At 36.2% G+C, this 12,782-nt stretch overlaps 1 long non-coding RNA gene across 2 annotated transcripts; it reads left to right on the top strand.

Annotated features, from left to right (window-relative positions):
- Positions 1-4,430: 4,430 nt before the first annotated feature.
- LOC148736774 (uncharacterized) lies at positions 4,431-8,245 on the top strand. Of its 2 annotated transcripts, none has more exons than XR_015997294.1 (4): positions 4,431-4,918; positions 5,134-5,185; positions 5,380-5,423; positions 6,010-8,245. It is a non-coding gene; the product is annotated as an uncharacterized LOC148736774 (long non-coding RNA). The 2 variants fall into 2 exon arrangements; XR_015997293.1 differs by having other exon boundaries at positions 4,437-4,966.
- The last annotated feature ends 4,537 nt before the right edge of the window (positions 8,246-12,782 follow it).

Here is a 12,782-nt window from a genome sequence, read left to right as displayed (position 1 = left end):
GCAATATGTGACATTACCGCGAGAATTAACGTTGCGTGATACAAAGATTAAAATAAACTATTATTATCGGACACACGCCCAAATGCGGCTTTTGAAGCTCAAAATTTCAGACGATTCTCGGAGCGTCGCGCCACGAATTGAAAACACTTGGACCGATAAAGAGTACCAAATCTTAAAAAACAACATCAATAGACAATTTGGCAGCAATTTTAGCAATTCTTGACCATTTATTTACACAACGTAATTGAATTTATCCGACTTTCTTCCAACAAGATTAAGAATGGGTGAAAAGTGACCTGTTATTTAACCATGTGCTATACAAAATAATCGACTGAAAATCTGGCTTTTGTAAGGCAAAGTGTGGCTCTTTTCGATCTTCAAAGGAGTTTTTGGGGGAATGATTCAGTGCCACTTAATCAAATTTTAAATTTGGATAAAATGAGCTAATTTGACGATGCCGTCAGTTATTCGAAAATGTACACATTCACACGCAAACTCAATTATTTCGCATTTTATATCCAATCTACAGCTTATTTAATATAATATCATCTTACCGTCCATATTGCTGTACCACAAAAGGGGATTGCAGTCCTGAAAATGTTGCATGGTTCATAATAGCGGGGCTCTCACACGCGCTTCGCATTATTCTTTTTAATCTTGTACTGGAAAGTGCTCTATGGTCAACCTCTTTTCGTTTGGTTCTCACGTGACTGACCGAGCGTACGTACATACGTACGTACGTGCCCTCTGTCATGTCACGAAAGTACCATATCACGAAAGTACTATATGATCAAATTTGAAAATATGGCGTCCAAGCAGCCGACCCTCAAAATTTTCATTTTGGATTTTTCGTTCATTTGCGATCGAGTTAGAACTCATAATGTAAGTTAACAATGCTATAGAATACTCTGCTTGGAGAAGAATAGATATCAAAGTCTTAAAGGTGACAGAATAAGCTCTCGAGTCAACTACACTACGATTCTCAAGAAGATGCGAATTATGGACGTAAAGTGAAAACCAAACTTTCGGACTTCAAGCAGGGCCTAGTGACAATTTGACAATTTGATGGCCCGCTAAATATTATGTTCGAGTAACCACGTGTTCAAAAAGTATTGTTTAATCTAAGATTTTGCGTGAAATCGAAGTTTTTTTGAGAACTTTCAACATAACGCTGCGCAATTTCTGGCCTTGAAGGCAAGTAAACAACGATCTAAACATGATGAATTTTAGCGCGTGGGCTTTGTACACACAAGAGATTCGTACGTTTTTCGCTTATAACAGCAAAGCAAAACTTTTTTGAATAAATATGTCGTCCCGAAATATTTCTTGGCCATTTCATTCTTGCTTCCTATTGATAGATTCCATGGAGCTTGAGATCTCTTCACTCACGGACAAATTCGCACATTCCAGTTCGAAATATGCACACATGCGAAAATATTTATCGATTTTGTCTTTCATCTTAATATTGCAGATTGAAATATTTGCACACATGCGAAAATATTTATGTTGATTTTTGAGTAAAAACGTAATATGCACCTAAAGCTTTTTTCGTCAGAAATAAGTTCTTTAATTAGTCTTCTTTCACTAAAGCTTGTTTTTTGGAAAAGATTATTTTTAAAAATTTACTGCGGATAGTGTTTGCTTTCTTGGTTTCTCCAAAATTTTGACTTGGCAGGCACCTGTTACACGTAAGTGTCAATGGGTTTCATCTATACGGAAAGGCTAAACATTTGTAAGAAATTTTATTGCAAACTTTTCACTTATTGGGAGCTCCGCTTTTACGCTTGGATGAATCTGTATATTAGCGATATAACTTGGCAGGATAGTCGACACTTCCTGATAAGGATTGTTTACAAAGCGTATCTCAAGGGTTTCTCAAACGATCCATTAGGATAACCGATCATTTCACGTACACCTCCGCCAATGCAATCTATTGCATAACTTGTATTTATTGCAAAAAGATTTTTTTACATCAGCGAAACAGGCAGAAGACCAGGTGACTGATTCCGAGAACGCGTTCGCGACGTGGAGAGGAATGACAAGGACACATGGAAACCAGTCGCTAGACATTTTAATTTACCTAACCATTCTAAGCAACACATGGCAATATGCGGTCTTCCCTTACACTTAGGTAGCACGGTAAGCCGGTAAACTCTTGAACAAAAGCTCATCTTTCAAACCTGCAGTCTAAATCCCACAGGGATCAACGAACGCTTTTCATTCCACTAATTTATTCGTGTTTCTCTCGTTGCCATGTTCCTACCATTCACGTAGCTCCTTTTCTGCCTTTAAAAGCACACACAATCCACAATTCCCCTATTCGCTCCGACGAAGGGCTAACGCTCGAAATGTCAACTTTTGTAATCGCAACGATGGCCAGTTTACCATTTCAACTTTGTTGATATATTCAAATTATTCGTTACCACTACCGGCGCAGCCCCAAACAGTTTCTTTAGAAGCTATCAGACCTTTTTCTCTCTTTCCGTTTCGTTGAAAAAGAGGCTGTAATGAATTCACGTAAGAGATCGTTGTTTAAATATAAGTCTTTAACTAAACGGCGAAACAAATGTTGGTGAAATTTTGCTAGTTCAGAAAGATGTTTCTCGTGTGCAGAATAACGCTATTTAATTCAAACAGAAATACAACTTTGGACCGTGAAGCACGTGGATACAGGAAGTAAGGTCGAGTGTTACATAAAGGAAACAGGAGCAAACACTTATTGAACTGCGATCTTTATTGACTTCATATTTTTATTTTGTGAATTATTGTTTAGATTGATAAAGCTCATTTTAAGACAAAAAGAACGAAAGATAAACCTAGTTCGGTGATTAAAACCTCTACTTGCTACAATACTACTGTATTTTATTGTTGATAAGTTTTCAATTTTCCTCTACTCTTACTAAATTTTCTTCTGTTAACGGTATGTAATATTCAAAATGAGTTACAGTCAAACCTACCAAATGAAATTCAGAGGGGTGCTTTTATCGTTAATCGCTGAAACCACACTTGGTGTTTACTTTGTGTAAGGAACCGGTCGAGATGACAATTGCTTCGAGTAGAGGTAAAGATTTTAAATAATTTATAAGTATTTTTTAAGACGCTGAAAAATTGAATCATATTTCTTTCCTCTTCCTTACTATTTTAATATCTATTGATTGTTTGATTCATTACAGAAACGCGCCAAAATGAGAGAACTAAAACTTCATTTTATCAAAGTTGAAGATCAGTCCAGGAGGTTTTGCCCCATTTTGAAAGAATTTGACAAGTTTCCGACTTTAGACGTAGAGGAAGACCGGGAATTCAATCGGGCCTTGGGCGGCGCATCCAAAGCAAGTAAAAAAGGCTTATTGTGAACATTGTGAAGAACACGTATTAGTGAGCTGGATTTGCACTGCAAAGTGGAGCGTCATAAATCCATAATACAGCAACTAGGATAGTGGAACAATCTTGACGCCCTAATCTATAAACTACCGTCTATTGGGATATTAGAGGATCAATAAAAAAGGCAGTTTTCATTTCGATGTATTTTGATAAATTTTTTGTAAATAAGAATTGTAACAGAAGGGCCGAGTTTACGTAATTTTTGTTATTTAGTCATTTATTTTAAGCCTCTGTTATGTACGGGCAAGGTGGAAGGAGTGCCTGACCTTATAACGTAAGATATTTCAAGTTCTGATTTGAAAATATCTGACAAAGACACATTGTCTGCAATTTAGAAAGTTTCATCATACTTCTTAGTTGTCATCTTAACCAAATTAAAAAAGGATAAGTTGATATTTCTAACCTAGTAAACAGAGAGAGACGTATCTGTCGTAGGAAAAGTTCGAAAAGTGAAAAAACCTGGAGGTTGCGATCGCGAGAAGTGTCATGCTCCTTCTTTGAAAGAAGGAAAGGCTCTAAAATCCAAAGCGATAATTGTGGTAATTAGATAGGAAGTATCACGAACTCCCGCAGTGACATATCGTAACGCATTCCTTAGGCCTAGTTTATACGTCGCGCTACGGTCGAATTTAATTCAGACGAATTCGTCGTTCCGTCGACGTAAATCGTGGCGTGGTTTTATGCGTCGAAATCAGTTGGATTGAATTTATTTCTCTTCCCAAATGCAGTGCCTCTGGTCAGAGGTGTCATTTTGAAATAAATTGAAATACATCAAGAAAATGCATGCATTTCATTATACGCGACTCTCGGTGCGACGTTAAAACTGAAGACGCGTTATCGATATTTTATCCGTCTTACCAAGACGGATAAAACGTCAAGGACGAATTTAATTCACCAGACGAATTTAATTCGTTTTAGACGTCGCGCTATCGTCGAATTTAATTGCTTGTGCGACCTTGAATTAAATTCGACTGTAGCGCAACGTATAAACTATTAATGTCGTTTATTGGAGAGACTGGGTTCGAAATAGCCATGACAGAGTGGACGTAAACACCAAAACAGCCAACAGCGTAACGACTTTAAAAAAAACAAAAACAATCAATCGATATTATTTTGTTGCTGGCTATGCCATATAGAGCAGAAGAAGTGGGGAAGAGTAAACGTTTTGGTCGTTTTTTGTAGAGAGAGGAAAAGAGGCTGCTTGGGTGATTTGTTTCCGCCGTTCGCTGTTTTGTTGTTTACGAGTTACAGTCTTTTCATTCAAAATGAAGGCACGAAGGGGATTATTTAGCCTGGTTCTCTGACGATACAAGGCGCCCTCGGGATTTTGACGGATATTTGAGAAACTGGATTCAGACCGTCTGAGATTTAGGCTAATATCGACTCAAAGTTACGAAATATTCATCAATTCTGTGGGTTTCTGTATATTTAAGGCAACAAAATCTGGATGTGCTGAGAAATGCTTAGAAGCCGTGGATCTCGCAGAGATGTGCATGATACGTGGGAATCTTCTGGGCAATAACTCGCTGCAAACAAGGTAAATCGTACTTGATGGGCTATGGATGCACGCCAAACTAAATGAAAGGTACAGTACATCTTATGTTGTCCTTTAGTTGCACCAACAAGCTTCTTCTCGTATATAGTCTAAATCATAAATCAGACTAAATTAAATAAAACGAATTTGTAACCACTCCTTTTATAACGTGATTCATGAACAAAAAACTCCTTCAAATCTAACTTTTGTCTTTATAGGTAAAACTAAATTTGGACACACTCATGAAGCTGCTGACCAGATGTTTAACAAGTAAGAATCAGAGTTTCATTTTCATTGAATTCAGTTGAGAGGAAAACTCTCTTTGAGAATAGTTACATTGCAGAACCATCTTATTAATGCTGGCCGATTTCAGTCAAAGTTTCACTGCTGGGATGCTTAATTGCCAGCTTCAAAATACTAAAGGTTGTTGTTAATTGTTAGTCATATTAAATTGTGTCTTACAGGCTTTCTGAATTTTTGGTAAAGAAGGACACAAGAACCTCTATAGGTACTGTTAGGAGGAATGCAATCAGTAAACTTCTACCTTAGAAAATGAGTAGTAGTAGTAGTAGTAGTAGTAGTAGTGGTAGTAGCAGTAGCAGTAGAGGTAGCAGTAGCAGTAGCAGTAGCAGTAGTAGTAGTAGTAGTAGTAGTAGTAGTAGTAGTAGTAGTAGTAGTAGTAGTGGTAGTAGTAGTAGTAGTAGCAGCCTCAGTAGCAGCAGTAGTAGCAGCAGCAGTACTAATAGTGGTAGTAGTAGTAAAACTTTATTGAAATTGTCATTACATGAAGAGCCATCCTAAGCTGGGGAAAAATCCCTTACTAATTTGGGGACACTAAAAAAAGAAAAAAGACTAGGAGCTATTTACAGAGGTATATATATTAATTAGTTAACTAAGAGAAAATCTATAGTTAACTAATTATGGATTTGTATTAAAAAATATATCTAAAATTCAAGAGGAGCAGAGTAGATTTGTATAACTATTGAGACAGTCGTGTAGTTATATTTTAAGCCTTCAATTGATTGATGTTTATCCTCTCCTGACAATATGGATGGATACAATATCTTAAAATGTTTTCTCTTGTTAATTGATAGAGCTTGTGACCTCCTTTGAGAGTTGTTACACCCCAACTCCAAAGGCTGCCGAGGTTGAGCATGTTTTTGCTGTGAAGGAGGGGATGTTGCCCATTTCACTGGGGAAGTGGCAAAAAGGAAAACTGGAAACCGGTAAACCCTCATCCACTGAGAACAGTGGTTAACTGTAGTGAAAGTAAGTGGAAATATCTGCTGTACAATGGAGAATAAATAGAAACAAAAAATCTCAACAATACTTTCCATTAACAATTATACTCTGTTCATGCACTGAAGATATCTGTTTTGCTCAGATGGAGTGTGATGATCTTACATTTTAATTCTTAGCATTATACAAGACCAATAATGATAATAATAATTGTAAATAACAATAATATTAGTAACAATGACAAGTACTATTAGAAAAACCACAAACTGATCTCTGTTACAGCTTGATGGTATACAGCTGTAAGTTACTTAAATTAGAAGCTTATTTATTGTTGAGGTCATTTCATTTTCTACTGTCTGGTTCATGTCCTTCAAATATTAAATTTCTGGAATAAGCGTATTTGCTACAGTTTTTTAAGCTTGCTTTTCTTTATTTATGTCAAGCTGATGCAGAAATAAATGTTGATGTCCCCCCCAGATTATGTTATTCCAGATACAGAGAAGCTTGAGCATCAACGGCTCAGGTCAGAATTTGGAAAGTAGATCATCAAAATATAAGATTTTCAGTTATAATCGACTCACACTTGTGAATGGAAATTTTCATAGATCTTCCAGTAGAATGGTAAAATATAAGATTTTCAGTTATAATCAATTTACACTTGTGCATGGAAATTTCCATACATCTTCCATTGACATGGCAAGATTTAAGATGTTCAGCTATGATCAATTCACACAATGTGCATGGAAATTTCCATGGATATTCCAGCAACATGGCTCAAATGAAAGAATTTTTCAGTCATGATCGATCTAAACAATGTGCATGGAAATTTCCATAGATATTCTGTATGATAAAATGACGTATCTTAGATATTCAGTTGCAATCGACTCACACACGTGCATGAAAATTTTCATAGACCTTCTACTAACATGGTAAAATGTAAGATGTTCAGCTCTAATCGATGTAGGCATGTGCATGGAAATTTCCATAGACCTTCCCTTAACATGGTAAATGTAAGATATGCAGCTATAAATAGATCTACACATGTGCATGGAAATTTACATAGACCTTCCATTAACATGGTACAATGTGAGATGTTCAGCTCTAATCGATCCAGACATGTGCATGGAAATTTCCATAGACCTTCCATGAACATGGTATAATGTAAGATATTCAGCTGTAATCGATCTAGACATGTGCATGGAAATTTCCATAGACCTTCCACTGACATGGTAAAATGTAACATGTTCAGCTCTAATCGATCTTGACATGTGCATGGAAATTGCCATAGACCTCCCATTAACATGGTATAATGTAAGATATTCAGCTGTAATTGATCGAGACATGTGCATGGAAATTTTCATAGACCTTCCATTAAGATGGTACAATATAATGTAAGGATGTTCAGCTCTCATCAATCTAGACATGTGCATGGAAATTTCCATAGACCTTTCATTAACACAGCAAAATTTAAGATGTACGGTTATAATTGATCCTGACATGGTGGAGATTTCCGTAGACCTTCCATTAACACAGAAAAATTTAAGATGTACAGTTATAATTGATCCTGACATAGTGGAAATTTCCATAGACCTTCCATTAACATGGTATAATGTAAGATATTTATCTGTAATCGATCTAGACATGTGCATGGAAATTTCCATAGACCTTCTACTAACATGGTAAAATGTAACATGTTCAGCTCTAATCGATCTTGACATGTAAATGGCAATTTCCATAGATCTTCTATGGACATGGTAAAATGTAAATGTTCATTAACGTTCTAATCGATCCAGAAATGTCCATTGAAATTTCCAAAGATTTGCTTAAGTGACATGGTATAATGTAACATGATTTTTTTTAGTCCTTTTGGATTATCATCTCTATGGTAATGTCTGCATATACATTTGTAAAAAAGATTCTCAGAAAAATCGCTGTCAGATACGCCATATCTTATTTTGTATATTTAAAACACGGATGTATAAATTTCAGTAAATAGTTCTCAAAAGAAATTCTGTCTTTGTTGTAAAAGTTGTTGTAATCAATTCAACTGTGGAGTGGCTTTTATAGACTATTAAACTCTTTTTCCTTCAATGTAGTTGAGTGTCCTGGTTAGAATGATACATTGTAGAGCACATGTTACCCAACATATACTGAAATGGCAAGGAAGCATCTCTTTCATTGTGGTTTTTACCAAATTTTCTTTACTTCAGAAAATCTGCACTTAAAAAATTATGTGTTTACACTGTGATTTCGACAGACGATTCAGAAAACGGGACACAGTAATTAGACCTCTTCTTGTCTGTAAAGTAGCAAAAATGTTTCGGTATGATTGAGGTGGGAAGTATTTCCATTTTATATATCAAAACTGCTTCATGCGCTGCTGGTAAAATGAAAATTATGGAATCCATTTTAAAAGCACGGAGCCAAGGTGCTTCGTTTCCATCGCATGAGTTTATGGTGAAGACTTCGCAGATATTAGATAACTTTATTAAAAGAAGTATCGCATCAGACAGTCCATCTTATTTTTCGCTCTCTCGTTTTCGTCTTTCTCCTTGACTAAATGATTGTCACTTTCAATGAATTGTAAAATCCTTATTTGGGTGTTTTTGTTGTTGCTGTTGTTGTTGTTTTGTCGTTGCTTGTTTTGTTGTTTTTCTTTGTTGTTGTTGTTTTTTATTTTTGTAATTTTCCTCGGCTATCATTTCTTTTTTTTTCTTTTTTTTTTTTTTCGGTAAAATAACAAATAATTGTAACAAACATTACCTGTTATCAGATGAACTAAATTTAAATCTGTCAAGGAGGTCTATATTCGTAAAACGCCAAGTCAATAATTTTAGAGCGATTTAAGACCTGTGTGTGATGTATCAGGTATGATCGCGAACAGGAAAGAATGAAAATATATCGTGACCAGAGGCAGACATTATAAATATTCATTCGAAAATTTTCACTTTTCAAAAGTAAAACGTGCTCAACCTCGTGTCAGTTATGCAAACTGAGAAATTCGGCTCATTTTTTTTGATAATGGAACCAACTGAGATGGCAACCCATGGTTTTGTTTTAGTCCCTATTCGTTACTCATCTGTCGGTGGCGACGTCGTTAACGCAAAAACACCAGCAATTAGCAAAATAGCGTGCCTAACTTACAGGTTATTTAAAATTTTGAAACATACCGGCGTGACTTTATGACCTGCATCCGTTACTTCATGTTAGGAAAAGAGTTATATAATGAAGGGGTTAAAACGTTCGCTTTATGCAATTTTTTTTGTTAACTCAACTGCCACCTGCTGCTGCCCAATGGTTTCCATGACAATTTCGCATGCAAGGAGTAAGTATTCTTATCGTTTCTTAGTATTGTCTCGATTTATGAAGTAAATACGGGCCCAGCTAGTCTTTTTATAATCATCAACTTCAAGGGACGATATGTTAAAAACTCACGCCGAACATGGTCACCGCTGTCTTCCTTGTTCTCGCAAGATTTAGCCTGGATCTATCAACCAGAAGCCACTAAACAAAGACTAACACATTAATCACGTCGAAACGTTAAACGACACTATGATCTTAAAGACACGCAAAGGCCGATTACACCTTTAAAAGGTTCGAAGGGATCTTTAACCGAAATGTTCCGGAAAATTTTCAGCCTTACACTAATGATTGGTGAGTAAGAAAGATCAATTGGGTAACCTTCTGAGTGGATGTCAGTTTTATGATGTCATTCGTTTCGTTTATACATTTCCCTTTTTTTTTTCCTATTCTTTTTTTATTTTTTAATGGGGAAGAAGAGGGGAATTATCCGATATCTTGTTTGTCTATATTTGCTAACTTGTCCTTGTTCATCTCCACCACCACCCCCTCCCTATCCTTGTAGAAATGATACCAGGATAAAATATTTATTTAATCACAGTATACTCGCCAATCGTTGAAGATCTTTATTATTATTATTATTATCATCATCATCATCATCATCATCATCATTATTATTATTATTATTATTATTATGATTATTATTATTATTTTATGTCAGTATCAATTCGATGGTTCTATAACTTATAGTTTCATTTCCGGATATTTGCCGCTGAAAATATTCTCAATGTAGCAAAAACAATTGTGTTCTCTTGCTGAAGAATACTTAAAGCGGGCTATCGCAGTTAAAACCTCTGCTGTAGAGTTGATTCTATAATTGGAAACTGGGTACGGTCGAGTATTTTCTTTAGAATTCAACGCTCTTTCCCACCTACTTTTTTCAGGTCATAGTCACCAGTGTTCTAATAATTATGCAGAGGAGGAACTTAAAGGGGTAAAGGACACCTGTCAGCTAATTGAAAACGGAACCAATCAGCTTTGGTTTGAAATCAAATGCCCTTTCCCACCCCGTCTGTTTCGTGTCCTGATGTGGTGCAGAGACCTCGCTTTTTGTCTCAAACAATCCGCTCAGTGGCAAGAAAAAATGCATTCACAAACTCAATCGGGAAAATTTTTCCGCAACTATTATGGTGAACTCCGTAGGAAATAGCCTATCCTATAGCTTAGACGTCAAACACTGTTATCACTACCTGGGTTTGCGATTTTACAAAGTTTACACCATGATAAAGATAAGGCTATTCAACGGCATATCAGAAGGGGATAGTGTATATAAGATTTATTTTGTTGTCATCATGAATCTGTTTATCGTTTCGTCAATAGTATGTGCTTAAATCCAGCCGTCTCTCTATTCACACAAAGTTCCTTTGTTCCCATGAGAATTAATTATTCTAACCCTTCATTAACAGTTTTGTGTTTTCTGTACTCATCAATATAATCATTTATGCATTTATTTTTTCATTTACGCATTGTTCTAATTTCTACAAATTAGTCACTTGTTTTCTTTGGGTGTATATGAAGATAAACCCAAAGCTTTGTCGTTTCCACCTAGGTCCTCAGCGAAAAGCGGAAGGCCTCAGCGGAAAGGTATTCTATTTCTATTTCCTTTTTTTTCTTTTTTTTATAAATCACTTTTGAGGCTACTAAGTCAGTTTTCACTCCATGATGGGCATGTCTAAATTGTATCACTTTTTAATCATAAAACGTATTATATTTCTGACAAAAAAAAAAGTGTAATTCCACTCTTAAAACAAAGCGTGTTGCTTCGTTGATAATACTAAAGGCAATGAACATTTGCTGTCAATGGTTCGACGCACATGCTGACCGTAGCAGACATAATAAGTGATAAAGGAACATCATGGTAATAGTATGGTTTATCATTCCTTTCTACAAATTAAACCACGTCACTGTTTTGAGATCAACTTATCCTCACAGACAAGATCTCGCCTGAAGAGAAGGATCAATGCTTTCACCCTAGCTGTCGTTGAGGGAGAAGAAGTAATCGAGCCTCGCAAGTAAATGAAACTGGCAGCAATATTTTGTCAAGGAAAATGAATGTTTAACCAGGTAGTGAAACTGTTAGTGAAATATCTGAGACTCGAGTCTTAGTTTTTCACTTAGTTTGGAACTTTGTGTATCTTGTATAATTCTATAATTCTTCTCTAATTCTTATATAATTCTATAGTTCTTATATATTTCTATAATTATTATATAATTCTATAATTATTATATAATTCTTTTATAATTCCTTTCCCGCATCGGTCTGGTCAGCCACCAACGTGCCTGCAGCCGATGTCAACGTGGACAACCTTTTTAATCCTTGCTCGCGAAGTCAAGCCAACCATAATTCAGCTTTCATTTGATAGTTGTTGCCAAGTTTAAGCATTTTAAGTACATTCAGTAAAATTTAAAGAGGACTCCAGAAAAGCTTCAACCCAAGCTAAGGCAATAGAAAAGATTGCTTAAGGGAAAATAGCGTACCACAAGAATACAAAGTTGCCGGACGGCGTTTGAAGCAGTTCTCACTGCGCGAAGTTGTTGTCTTTCGGTTTTGCCCCTTTATTCGCGGTGCGGTCTAATAATGTTATTAGATAATCTTGAGTTAAGTTCTCACGATAGAATTAAATTTCACCGATTAAAGTTCTACAAAAGACCTTTACTTCACCGGAAAATCCCTGGAAAAAAAACTCCACGTACTAAATGCACACTTATCCGTGACGTATGCACTGATTTTAGTAAGTGAAAAGTCAAGAGAGCCGCCAAGGCTCAAAATCCATGTACCGGAGAGAAACAGACCTATAAGAAAATTGGTATCTTCCACGTGACCAAGTGAAGAATGTTGAATTAGAAAACATGTCTTAGTCGACGATTGACCTCAAAATTGATCACTTCCTAGCATGTTCCGGGCGTTCAGTTTCAGTTTGTAGAACGGAGTAAAATAATCAAAGGCGAGGAACTGAAGCGGATAAAGGAGGTTAGACCGCGAAAAAGGAGGGAGGCTTGAGTTCGAGTCGCCAAAAAAGAGGGAGGCTTGGCTTGGATTGCAAAGAGATGGGAGGCTTGATTCGGATCGAGTAAAAGGAGAGAGGCATGAGAAGGATCGCCTCCCTCCTTCACTTTCTCAGTTAGTTAGCGTTACAAACGTCACTGAAGGAAAGGAACGTCGCAGAAGGAAAAGAACAATCGAATAATGTTCACACTCACATTTCATCTTCTCAACCATGCAGCTAAATCTATTACTCTTAAAAGCTTTAGATTACTTCAAAACTAT

Source organism: Stylophora pistillata, chromosome 2 (assembly GCF_964205215.1).
Source record: "Stylophora pistillata chromosome 2, jaStyPist1.2, whole genome shotgun sequence".
NCBI classification, from domain to species: Eukaryota; Metazoa; Cnidaria; class Anthozoa; order Scleractinia; family Pocilloporidae; genus Stylophora; species Stylophora pistillata.
This window is presented reverse-complemented; position numbering and strand designations above follow the sequence as displayed.